The sequence below is a fragment of the Rhinatrema bivittatum genome, chromosome 18 (assembly GCF_901001135.1).
Source record: "Rhinatrema bivittatum chromosome 18, aRhiBiv1.1, whole genome shotgun sequence".
Lineage (NCBI taxonomy): Eukaryota > Metazoa > Chordata > Amphibia > Gymnophiona > Rhinatrematidae > Rhinatrema > Rhinatrema bivittatum.
In genome coordinates this window covers 32,351,685-32,362,051 of record NC_042632.1, presented here as the reverse complement: position 1 = coordinate 32,362,051, position 10,367 = coordinate 32,351,685, and the positions used below count along the sequence as shown (strand labels likewise).

The window sequence follows — 10,367 nt, the reverse complement described above, 5'->3', positions numbered from 1 at the left end:
CCCCAGAGCCATGCTCCTTGGTAGCAGAGGTCATCTTTAAACCTTCATATCCAGTCAGCAGGCACTAGCCCGATGGAATGAGAGTAACTCTTGCTAGTCTACTAAAAAGTACCATCTGCGACTTGTTTCCTCATGACCTTTATTTCTATCTTCTTAATTATTTCATTTACTTAGCAGGCCAAAGGTAGGCTATGTTGAACAGTTCAACTGCAATATATAACGTTATTGCATATCACTGTGTACTCTCTGGAGGAAAAAGTTACCTTTCTGCAAAAAATGATTACCTCTGTGAGCTGTCAGTGGTTTGCCTTGTCCCAGTTGGCTTCTGAATCACCCTCATCCTTCTTGCCATCTCCCTTCTGTTACATATCAGGCAGTGTGTGAAACTGGAGCTCTCTGCTGGGATCCCAGACTGATGGACAGAAAGCAGAGAGCGAGATTATACCATGGGCTCTATTAAAAAGCACAAAGTTCCTATAACAATCTGCAGGGATGGGCTCTGCATGTCCACAACCAATACCATTGCTCTTCCTCTCCCATGACTTTGACCTGGCAAAAGGAGTTTACTTGGACTGTCATCACATCCTCCCCTCTGGAGGTCGCGTGGGCCCCAGTGCTCACCCTGAGCAGAGGGGCAAGGCAGGCAATAAGGCAGGAGAGCTTGGTCGGCTTGACTTGCTCTTGGCTCATTTTTCCATAGAGATGACAAGCCAAAGGACTGGCAACAAGCCAGTTTCAAGTTCACTAAAGCTGCCTTACGACATCTCTCTATATAAAACCCTTTTTTTTTTTTTATTTTGTTAGACCAATAAAAGTTATTACAAACTCAGAAATACTGAATTTTAAAGCAGCAATTCAACATAGCTAGACAGAGACTGCAGTGATAGTGCGGATAAAATAGAATGCATTCCGTTACTTAATCATTTCAGTCTTTCACTGTACAATAGCTTATGGTGCACTCTGGGTATTTAACAATTCTCATGTATAGCAAAGGCATCGGAAGGCTAAGCTGCCAGACACAGGGGTTCAACAGGTGGTAGCAAATGTTGACAGTGTCCATATGACATGTGTGCTGTTTGCTATATTATGCCATATTCAGACTTCAAGGAAGGTCTGTTTGACACTTGTTATCTTAGGAAATAAAACAGTGATTGTTAAATTACCCTAATCATTTCCAGATTTGCCTTTAAAGGTGTTCTACAGTAGGAGAATGTGAAAGACAGAGGGACCTATGTACTAAATTTTGCACTAAAAATGTTTGAGTGAGCATGCTAAAACAACACATAATGGGCAATGCACTACATTGTACAGCATGCCCACTAAAATGAAGCTTCAGTTGTGTACAAGCTATTGGCATGCACGCTAACACACAAAGCACTGTTTAGCAGAGGGTTGGTGAATTCCAGTCCTCGAGTGCCATAAGCAGGCCGGGTTTCAGGATATCCACAACAAATATGCATGAGAAAGATTTGCATGTAAGGCCTCCATTACCTCTGAAAATAGCTTCTTACAAAAATACCCACACATTTGTGCGCATTTTGTACTTGTATCCTCCATAAGGCCAGTATTTATGAAGACCTCACTTGACCTAGTGGAGTTTGCAAATTACCACCTCCTCTCTTCACTTCCATTTTTATCTAAAGTGCTTGAAATTATTGCCTGAAACAATTAACCAGATATCTTAAGGAACCCTCTATCCTTGACTCTTTCCAGTATGGCTGTAGGAAATCTGTAGGTATAGAAACCCTCCTCATCTAGCCTCAATGTGATGTGAAGTGATTTTGATTTTTGAATTGTCATGATGTTACTCGATCTGTCTGCTGCATCTGATTCCCTGAACCATCAGATTTTCAATGTGGTATCTTACGTATTGTCCTGAACTGGTTCAATTCCTAAGTCGATGACGCGGCCGTCACGTGGTCCACCGCGGTTCCGCTCCCGGACCCCTCTTTGGACACAAACGGAACTTTTGGCCAGCTTGGGGAGGTCAGGAGGCCCCCCCAAGCTGGCCAAAAGTTCCGTTTGTGTCCATCGAGGGGTCCGGGAGCAGAACCGCGGTGGACCACGTGACGCGGATGTCATGTGCTCCTCGCAAAGGAATAGAATAATGGCTTCCTGACTCCCCGCTGGACCACCAGGGAATTTTGGTAAGTCTTGGGGGGGGATTAAGGAGGGTGAGGGGTTTAAATTTTTATTTAGGGAACCGGTGCACGTATGGACATAGACTCAACTTATGGAATTCTCCATATGTCCATATTGACCGAAATTGACCCCCCCTTTTCGACTTATGGACTTATGAACATAAACTTTTTGTCTGCACATCCCTACTATGTTGCTGAATATTCCCGTATTTGGTGCTACTTAGCCGGATAATTTTTATCCATATAAGTTTAGACCTGCCACCCAGATCCGCCCATTGCCCACCCACTTCTTATCCGGCTACCTAGCAGCTGCTAAGTATAATTGGATATTCAGCGGCTGCTAGATACCTGGATAAGTATTACTTATCTGGCCATCTATCACTTGAATATCCACCTCCTTGTCTTTAATGTCAGTGAAAGCCTGACTATCACATAATAAACTGCTGTTAAATCAGAAACAGAAATTATAATGCTCAAAAGTATTCCGTCACTTGACAAACCAAATTACTTTACAGTTGATGGACACCAGATTCCATTAATGTCCCAAGCAGAAAACATCAGAATCACCATAGATCCTTAGAACATAAGAACATGCCATACTGGGTCAGACCAAGGGTCCATCAAGCCCAGCATCCTGTTTCCAACAGTGGCCATTCCAAGATACAAGTACATGGTTAAGTATTCAAACAATAAATAAATACCATGCTACTAATGCCTGTAATAAGCAGTGGCTATACCCTAAGTCAACTAGAGTAATAGCAGTTTATGGACTTCTCAAACCTTTTTTAAACCCAGCTACGCTAACCACCTTTACCATATCCTCTGGCAATGAATTCCAAACCTTAGTTGTGCATTGAGTGAAAAAAAGTTTTCTCCAATTTATTTTAAATGTGCTATTTGCTACCTTCATGGAGTGCCCCCTATTATTATGTGAAAGAGTAAATAACTGATTCACATTTACCCATTTTGTCTTCTAATGATCTTAAAGACCTCTATCATATCCCCCCTCAGCCGTCTCTTCTCCAAGCTTAACAGTCCTAACCTCTTCAGCCTTTCCTCATAGGGGGAGCCGTCCCATCCCCTTTATCATTTTGGTCGCCCTTCTCTCTACCTTTTCTAGTGCAACTATATCTTTTTTGAGATGCGATGACCAGAATTCTACACAGTACTCAAGGTGCAGTCTCACCATGGAGCAATACAGAGGCATTATGACATTCCCTTGTTTCATTCATCATTCCTTTCCTAATTCCTTTCCATGCACACACATGTTAATGCTGCAACTAGAGCAACCTTTTTCAAAATCAAACTTGTCAGGCATCTGAAACCTTTCCTTGACACAACAAAGTTACAAAGTTTAGAACAGTACTTCAGCCTTGGTATTCACCGGTTTCCATTAATGCAACACTCTGTACCTTGGTATTCCAGCCTGCACTCGAGACCTCTTCAAGTGGCACAAAATGCTGCTGCCCTAACAGGCCTAGACAAAAGACAACATGTCACACCATCTTTGTGTGCCTTACACTGGCTGCCAGTCTGCTGACGGATACAACATAAAGTTGCCGTGATTATCCCTGAACGTCTCGAAAAACCCTGAACGACCGTGGGCGGCCCAGTGCCTTGTTAAAAATGTATGTCCCAACCAGATCCCTGCGGTCAAGTCGATCCCTGCTACTAAACCATTCCCTTCTTTGAAAGAAGCCTGCTGAGCTGTTACTAGAGAGAGGGCGCATTTTCTGTTGCTGGTCCTGCTCTTTGCACTCTCCGACTCTTTGAGAACCACCTCTTGCACAAAGTTTTAGGAAACAACTAAAAACTCATTTAAGCTGGCTTTCCAGGTGGATCCTTAATTGCATCTAAGCAGTGCTCTTATACGTCGCTGTCTGTTATTAAAGACCTTGTAGATGATGTTAGATTGTTTTATTATTGCTATAGTTCTTATGTCTTTTCTAGCAATCAGATTTTAATTATTGTGAATGTTTTTATTCTGTAAACTGCCTTGAATCTACCAAGTAGGCGGTGAAAGATTTAAAAAAAAAAAAAAAACCCCAAACACTGCATTCCAGCTAAAAGCACTGGTGACCTCAAAGAAGTTATTCAAGGTCAGACCAGGGCTTAGTGCTCTTTGAGCAGACTAACCATAGCTCAGGGCAACTAACAGCAGCCCTGGCTCCCCATCCACACCATGCCAGAGCACTCATCTCACAGGGCCATGCACCGGAGGTAGAAAGGCTGGACAGGACCATCCAGGTTTTGTTGGGAAGAGGCTGCCTTCTCACCATTTCCTCTATTCCCCCCCCCCCCCCCCCTTCCTCGGTGAAGTGACTTTACTGCTCAAATGCTGAAGCATCGTCCGAGGATACTATGAAACCTCTTTGCTGGAAAAAAAAAAAAAACATCTCACAGACTGCTGCCACCATCTAAGCCAGCGTTTCTCAACCGGAGCACCGTGGCACACACCGGCGTGCTGTGGTGAAGTCCCTCCTACGCGGTGGCACCAGCAACCTCAACTGATTCAGGCAAAGTCCCTCCCCTCTCCTACTCTCTCGGCACTCACATCTGCCCCCTCCAGCAGGATTCTCCTCCACCTTCACTGCACTTTCTTCTGCCTTCCTCTGATTCTTCCTACTGCTAGCAGAACGTATAAGACCCCCCCCTGGCCACGCTGTCCTGCCCTGTCATAGTAGGGACAACCATAGGCAATTTTCCGTACTGAAAAAAAGGATTCTCGGCATTATAAAATGTTCACACACTGTTTTGTGACGGGCTGATACAGCTTGGGTTTTACTCCCCTTCATGCATGGACTTGTGGTCTTGTTTTTCTTGATGAACTCACACCTATAACTCCAAACACACATTGGAGTAAAACTAGGATTAGATCAGCTTGTCCTGAATAAAAGGAGCACTGGTCATCTTAGCTCTCACACAGTAGGCACCGGGAGGCTCCACAGCGATTAAACTATAATTGGGGATGCGACCCCCCAAAAAAAGCTTTTAATCCTGGAGAAGATATTTTTAACACTATACAGCTTTCTGAAGCATTTTAATTTTGCTGAATATTTGAGTTGATTAGACTGATATTTCTCATTAAAGCAAACAATCTACACTAATAAGCAAATTTCATCTTTGTAGAGCTGTTCGTCCATATCAGTATACAGTATTATATATTTCAGCAAAGTTACAAAAAAGTCCATATCTTACTGCATATTCATTAGGGATGTGCACATGAAAAATGTCCTGTATTCATTCTGAACTATCCTTTTTTCTTCCATTTATTTTCAAAGGTTTGTCTGTAAATTCTGTTATATATTAGCTGTATATATTTCATTATTATTATTGTTATTATATTTGGGTCTAAAATATAATATATTGGACCTGAATCAGTTTGGTTTCCATCCAGCACACAACACAGAGACATTATTCTTGCCCAGCTTTGATTTATTATGATAAATGTTTTATGTTTCTCTGCTTTATGTCTTTTGGCATTATTATTAGGGATGTTTTTATTGTAATCCACTTCAAATGTTGTAGACTGTGGAATATAAATCTTTTAAAATAAAAATAAATAAAAAATGTAATATTGCAGCTTTGACATGGGCAGCAAAATTTGTTCTTGTGCAACTTGTTGTCTCTGCTGCTTTCAGTACGTTAAGTCATAAACTATTCTGCTATCCCATTTGAGCAGGCCCAAATTTAGGAATAGGCAACTGCCTAGGGCACTAAATTTTGAAGGCACCATACATCCAGACCAAAGAGGAGCCTGCTTCTACTTGCTTTAGGTCCATGTGTCAGCAGAGCTTCAAAGGGTTGCCACCGAGGCACTCTGCTTATAGGCACCAAAACCTTAGATCCAGCCTTGCATTTGAGTGACCTAAGGATTACCAGTTCGGTTCTGAAATGGTTTATCTCCTATCTGATAAGCTGTTTTCAACAGGTTAAAGTTGGTTCTACAGTATCATCATAGCTTTCTGTGAATTCTGGTATTCTACAGGGTTCAGACCTGTCCACCATATTGGTCAATATATATGCCCAATTTGCAAGGTGCTTGCTGGGTTGGATTTTGTCTGTACGCAGACAATATCCAATTCTTTATCCCAGTATCCACTACCTTGGGGGATGCATTAGTAATGGTTTCAAAGTGTTTATAATCTATTAAGTGTTGGATGACTGTCAATAAATTGGTAGTGAATATCAATAAAACAGAGTTGATAATCCAATGAAAGAGGATTCCTTCTGATGTCCTTATAGTCATCCAATTTGAAGATTGGTTAATTTCAATATTTGCCTCTGTTTGGAATTTGGGCATCATTTTAAATCCTACTTTGTCATTGTGTTTACACATGAAGGCTGACATTAAGAGTGCCTTCTTTAAAGTTGCACATGTTGCATAAATTGGAACCATATTTGGGGGCTGATAACTTTCGCATTGTTTTGCAGGCATTTGTGTTGTCTGCTCTTGATTATTGCAATTCTTTATATATAGGGTTTTCCATGACCATTTTAAAAGTCTTGCAAGCTGTGCAGAATTTGTCCACTCACATCTTGATGGGAGCCAGGGTTAAGAAACATATTTCACTCATTCTTTGTTCCTTACACTAGCTCTTGATACAATGGTGCATAAAATTTAAGGTTCTTGTATTGATTCACAAGGCTATGAACCGTGACATTCCTATACATCTTAGCTCAGTTTTAAAAATGTACAGACCTCTTTGATTATTAAGGTCTGCAGGCCAAAATCTTCTAGACATCCCTTCTATGTGACAGCATAGATTATTGAAATCCGAGCCAGGACCTTGAGCTGGATAACTTGTCCACTAACTGCTCTACTGAATATGGATCTCAATAAAACTAAAATAAGGCCATAGTTAATAGTACATTAACTCTCCCAGGGACAGCATGATCTCCTTCATTTTAAAAGGACCAGAATAGAATAGAGTTTAAAAAAAAAACCTCCACTTTAAGAAAATGCTGTTTTTAAAAAAGTTTGAAATTTAAGTTCAACTTCATCCTCAGTTCTTGAGGAAGAAGATTCCAATGAGAGGGAGCTGCACAAGATACTCTAGTACGCATCAGTTTACGTTCTTTAAGGGACAGTATCTCTCAGTTGTTGACAGTGATCATGCGAACATATCTCATTAATTTATCTTTTATTTAAACAGGGCCATGATCGTGAAAAGTGGGGCAAAGTACCTTAAATGGGTATGAAAACAGCAACCAGCGTAACTCGTATAAACAGGAGGATACATGGCCCCTAGAGCTCCGACCCTAATTGTGCAGCAACATCCTGAATCATCTATAGGGGCTGAAGGTACTTAGCAGGAAGACCAATAAATAATGAATTACCATAATCTATTTGGGAACTATACTGAGCCATTTATTACTTTTTTCAGTTGTGCACTAATCATAAATGTTTAATTGCATGAACCATGCACAACTTGGATCAACCCTTGTAGTAACTTTTAAGGATGTGCAGAGGCAAACTTTTTAATTTTGGTTCACATATTCATTTAGTAGGTCACCTCCATTCATTTGGCCTATTTCAAATGAAAAAAATAAATTAATTTATATGTCTCATTTGTTTTCTCGTTTCCCAAGAAAGTCAATTGCAGAAGCAACGCAGCCTATTTTGAGTTGCAAAATTAGGGTTTTTTAAATCAGTTCTAATAAAACTTGTGGGTAGACATCATGATAAGGGGGAAAAGAAGTCCAAGGCACCAAGACTGGATACCAGCAGTGGCAGGAGGTCTCCAAAGCAATGTGAAAGGATCAAAGCAGCAAGAGTGACGACTGATGCAAATAAACATGTAAAAAAAGACAGGGGTCAAAAATAGCCCCCTGAGGGACCCCATTGGCCTGCAGAGATAGACAACTGTTGTATTAACTTACTGAAACCCAACCTTAAAACACTAGGATGCCAAGCCTCTTATTTTGCCTTCCCAGATATGCAGCACTGAGACTACTTTTTAGCTTTCTGCCAGGCTGATGCAATATCGTGCGCTAAGGTCAGCACGCAGCTGAACGTACGCCTGGACATGCTAGACTTACGCCTGATGCAAATACCAGGATTAGCACGTCCAAAATGTGCATCCAAACCAGCAGGAAGGTAATAGCGCTCATCCCATGTACATGCATATTGATAAGGCTATTAGCTTTTATGCCCGATGTAAAAAGTTCTCACACATTGGACATGCATGTTTTTTACGTTCAAAAATTAATGGCAGCCCTGGAGCTGGCGTTGTTTTGAGACGCCCCAAGCCATGCAGAGAAAAACAGAAAATACTGCTTCTCTGTACTTTTCTGCGGTTCCTCCGACTTAATATTGTCGCGATAATAAGCAGGAGGAACCACAGAAACAGCAACAAAAAAAATAAAAGGTCTTTAAAGAGGTCAGGTTAGGAAAAAGAGACGCTCAGTTTACGAGCATCCGTTTTCCTAACCCATGCACAGCCACTTCTCCTGGGCGCCTGATGCCATAGACACGCTAAGGACGCACAATTCATTAGAGATGTGAATTTGTCATGGTTCACTCTGAAACGAAAGAAATTTTTCCGCAATTTCAGAAAAATTAATATTTCGTGTTAGTGCGCACTAATACGAGATTCGGGAACCCCACGAAAAAAAAAATCCCAAACCGCGGAATAAAGGAAATTACCCGCAGGGCACCCAAACCGAACCACAAAACGAAAAAAAAACAAAACAAACCCGAAACACATATCTACAATTCATCCCTAGTGCGTCCTTTTTAGCACGAGGGCTCATTTGCCTTTTGCATCTAGCACCCAGGAGAGGTGATTGTGAATGCATTAAAAAAAGTGCATCCAGTTTGGACGCATGTTTTCAGCACGACGGTATTGCATCTGCCTGAAAGTTGTTTTCTAGCAGCTTTCTTTAAAAGGAAAGGTATTGAGTCCTGTGTACCGACAGACTACAGTGGCATCAGAGGTGGGAGGAAGGGCAAATTCTAAGAATACAGCTACACACATCTCTGAGACTATGCATCCCTTCCTTGATGGAGCTGATTGATAGAACATAGTCTGAAAGCCTTTGGGCTGTTTATCTAAGGAATTAACTTAACAAAAAGAGTTTGCTTTCAAACACGTCAGCTATATTGAGGCTGACAACTTCTCTTGTATATTAGTAGTTGTAGAAATGATTGGGGAGAGGGGAATTGGTTACAGGTGATGGAAAGAATTTAGTTTGAAGTGGAAGGAGAGGTTTTAACTTGGCGATGTGTCTGAACATCTCATGCCATCTTTTGGTTAGAGGCTATAGGGGCCCTTTTAGAGAGCTAAAGAACACTAGATCCTTATTCAAGCTAGGAACTTTTGTATTTGTTTGCAAATGCAAGACTGATCTCATGGAGCAGTACATTTTATATGGACACATACATTTTATATGGACACACGCATGTGCGCATAAACGCCGCATCAAGGAAGAGCACTCGATGTCATCTACTTGAATTTCAGCAAAGCTTTTGACACTGTCCCGCACAGGAGACTGGTGAATAAAATGAGAAGCTTAGGAGTGAGTGCCGAGGTGGTGGCCTGGATTGCAAACTGGTTGACGGACAGAAGACAATGTGTGATGGTAAATGGAACTCTCTCTGAAGAGAGAGCGGTTTTAAGCGGTGTACCGCAGGGATCGGTGTTGGGACCGGTCCTTTTCAATATCTTTGTGAGCGACATTGCGGAAGGGATAGAAGGTAAGGTATGTCTTTTTGTGGATGACACTAAGATCTGCAACAGAGTGGACACACCGGAAGGAGTGGAGAGAATGAGACGGGATTTAAGGAAGATGGAAGAGTGGTCGAAGATATGGCAGCTGACATTCAATGCCAAGAAATGCAAAGTCATGCATATGGGGAGTGGAAATCCGAATGAACTGTATTCGATGGGGGGAGAAAGGCTGATGTGCACGGAGCAGGAGAGAGACCTTGGGGTGATGGTGTCTAATGATCTGAAGTCGGCGAAACAATGTGACAAGGCGATAGCTAAAGCCAGAAGAATGCTGGGCTGCATAGAGAGAGGAATATCGAGTAAGAAAAGGGAAGTGATTATCCCCTTGTACAGGTCCTTGGTGAGACCTCACCTGGAGTATTGTGTTCAGTTCTGGAGACCGTATCTCTGAAGAGACAGAGACAAGATGGAGGCAGTCCAGAGAAGGGTGACCAAAAAGGTGGAAGGTCTTCAGCAAATGACTTATGAGGAGAGATTGAAGAATCTAAATATG

The 10,367-nt window shown here is 41.7% G+C and overlaps 1 long non-coding RNA gene across 1 annotated transcript in view; it reads right to left on the bottom strand.

Annotated features, from left to right (window-relative positions):
* Positions 1-302: 302 nt before the first annotated feature.
* The window catches only part of LOC115079865, a 209,390-nt gene continuing 199,325 nt past the window's right edge, over positions 303-10,367 (bottom strand). Inside the window, exon 3 of the long non-coding RNA XR_003853420.1 lies at positions 303-412. This is a non-coding gene — a long non-coding RNA (uncharacterized LOC115079865). The remainder of the gene's footprint in view (positions 413-10,367) is intronic.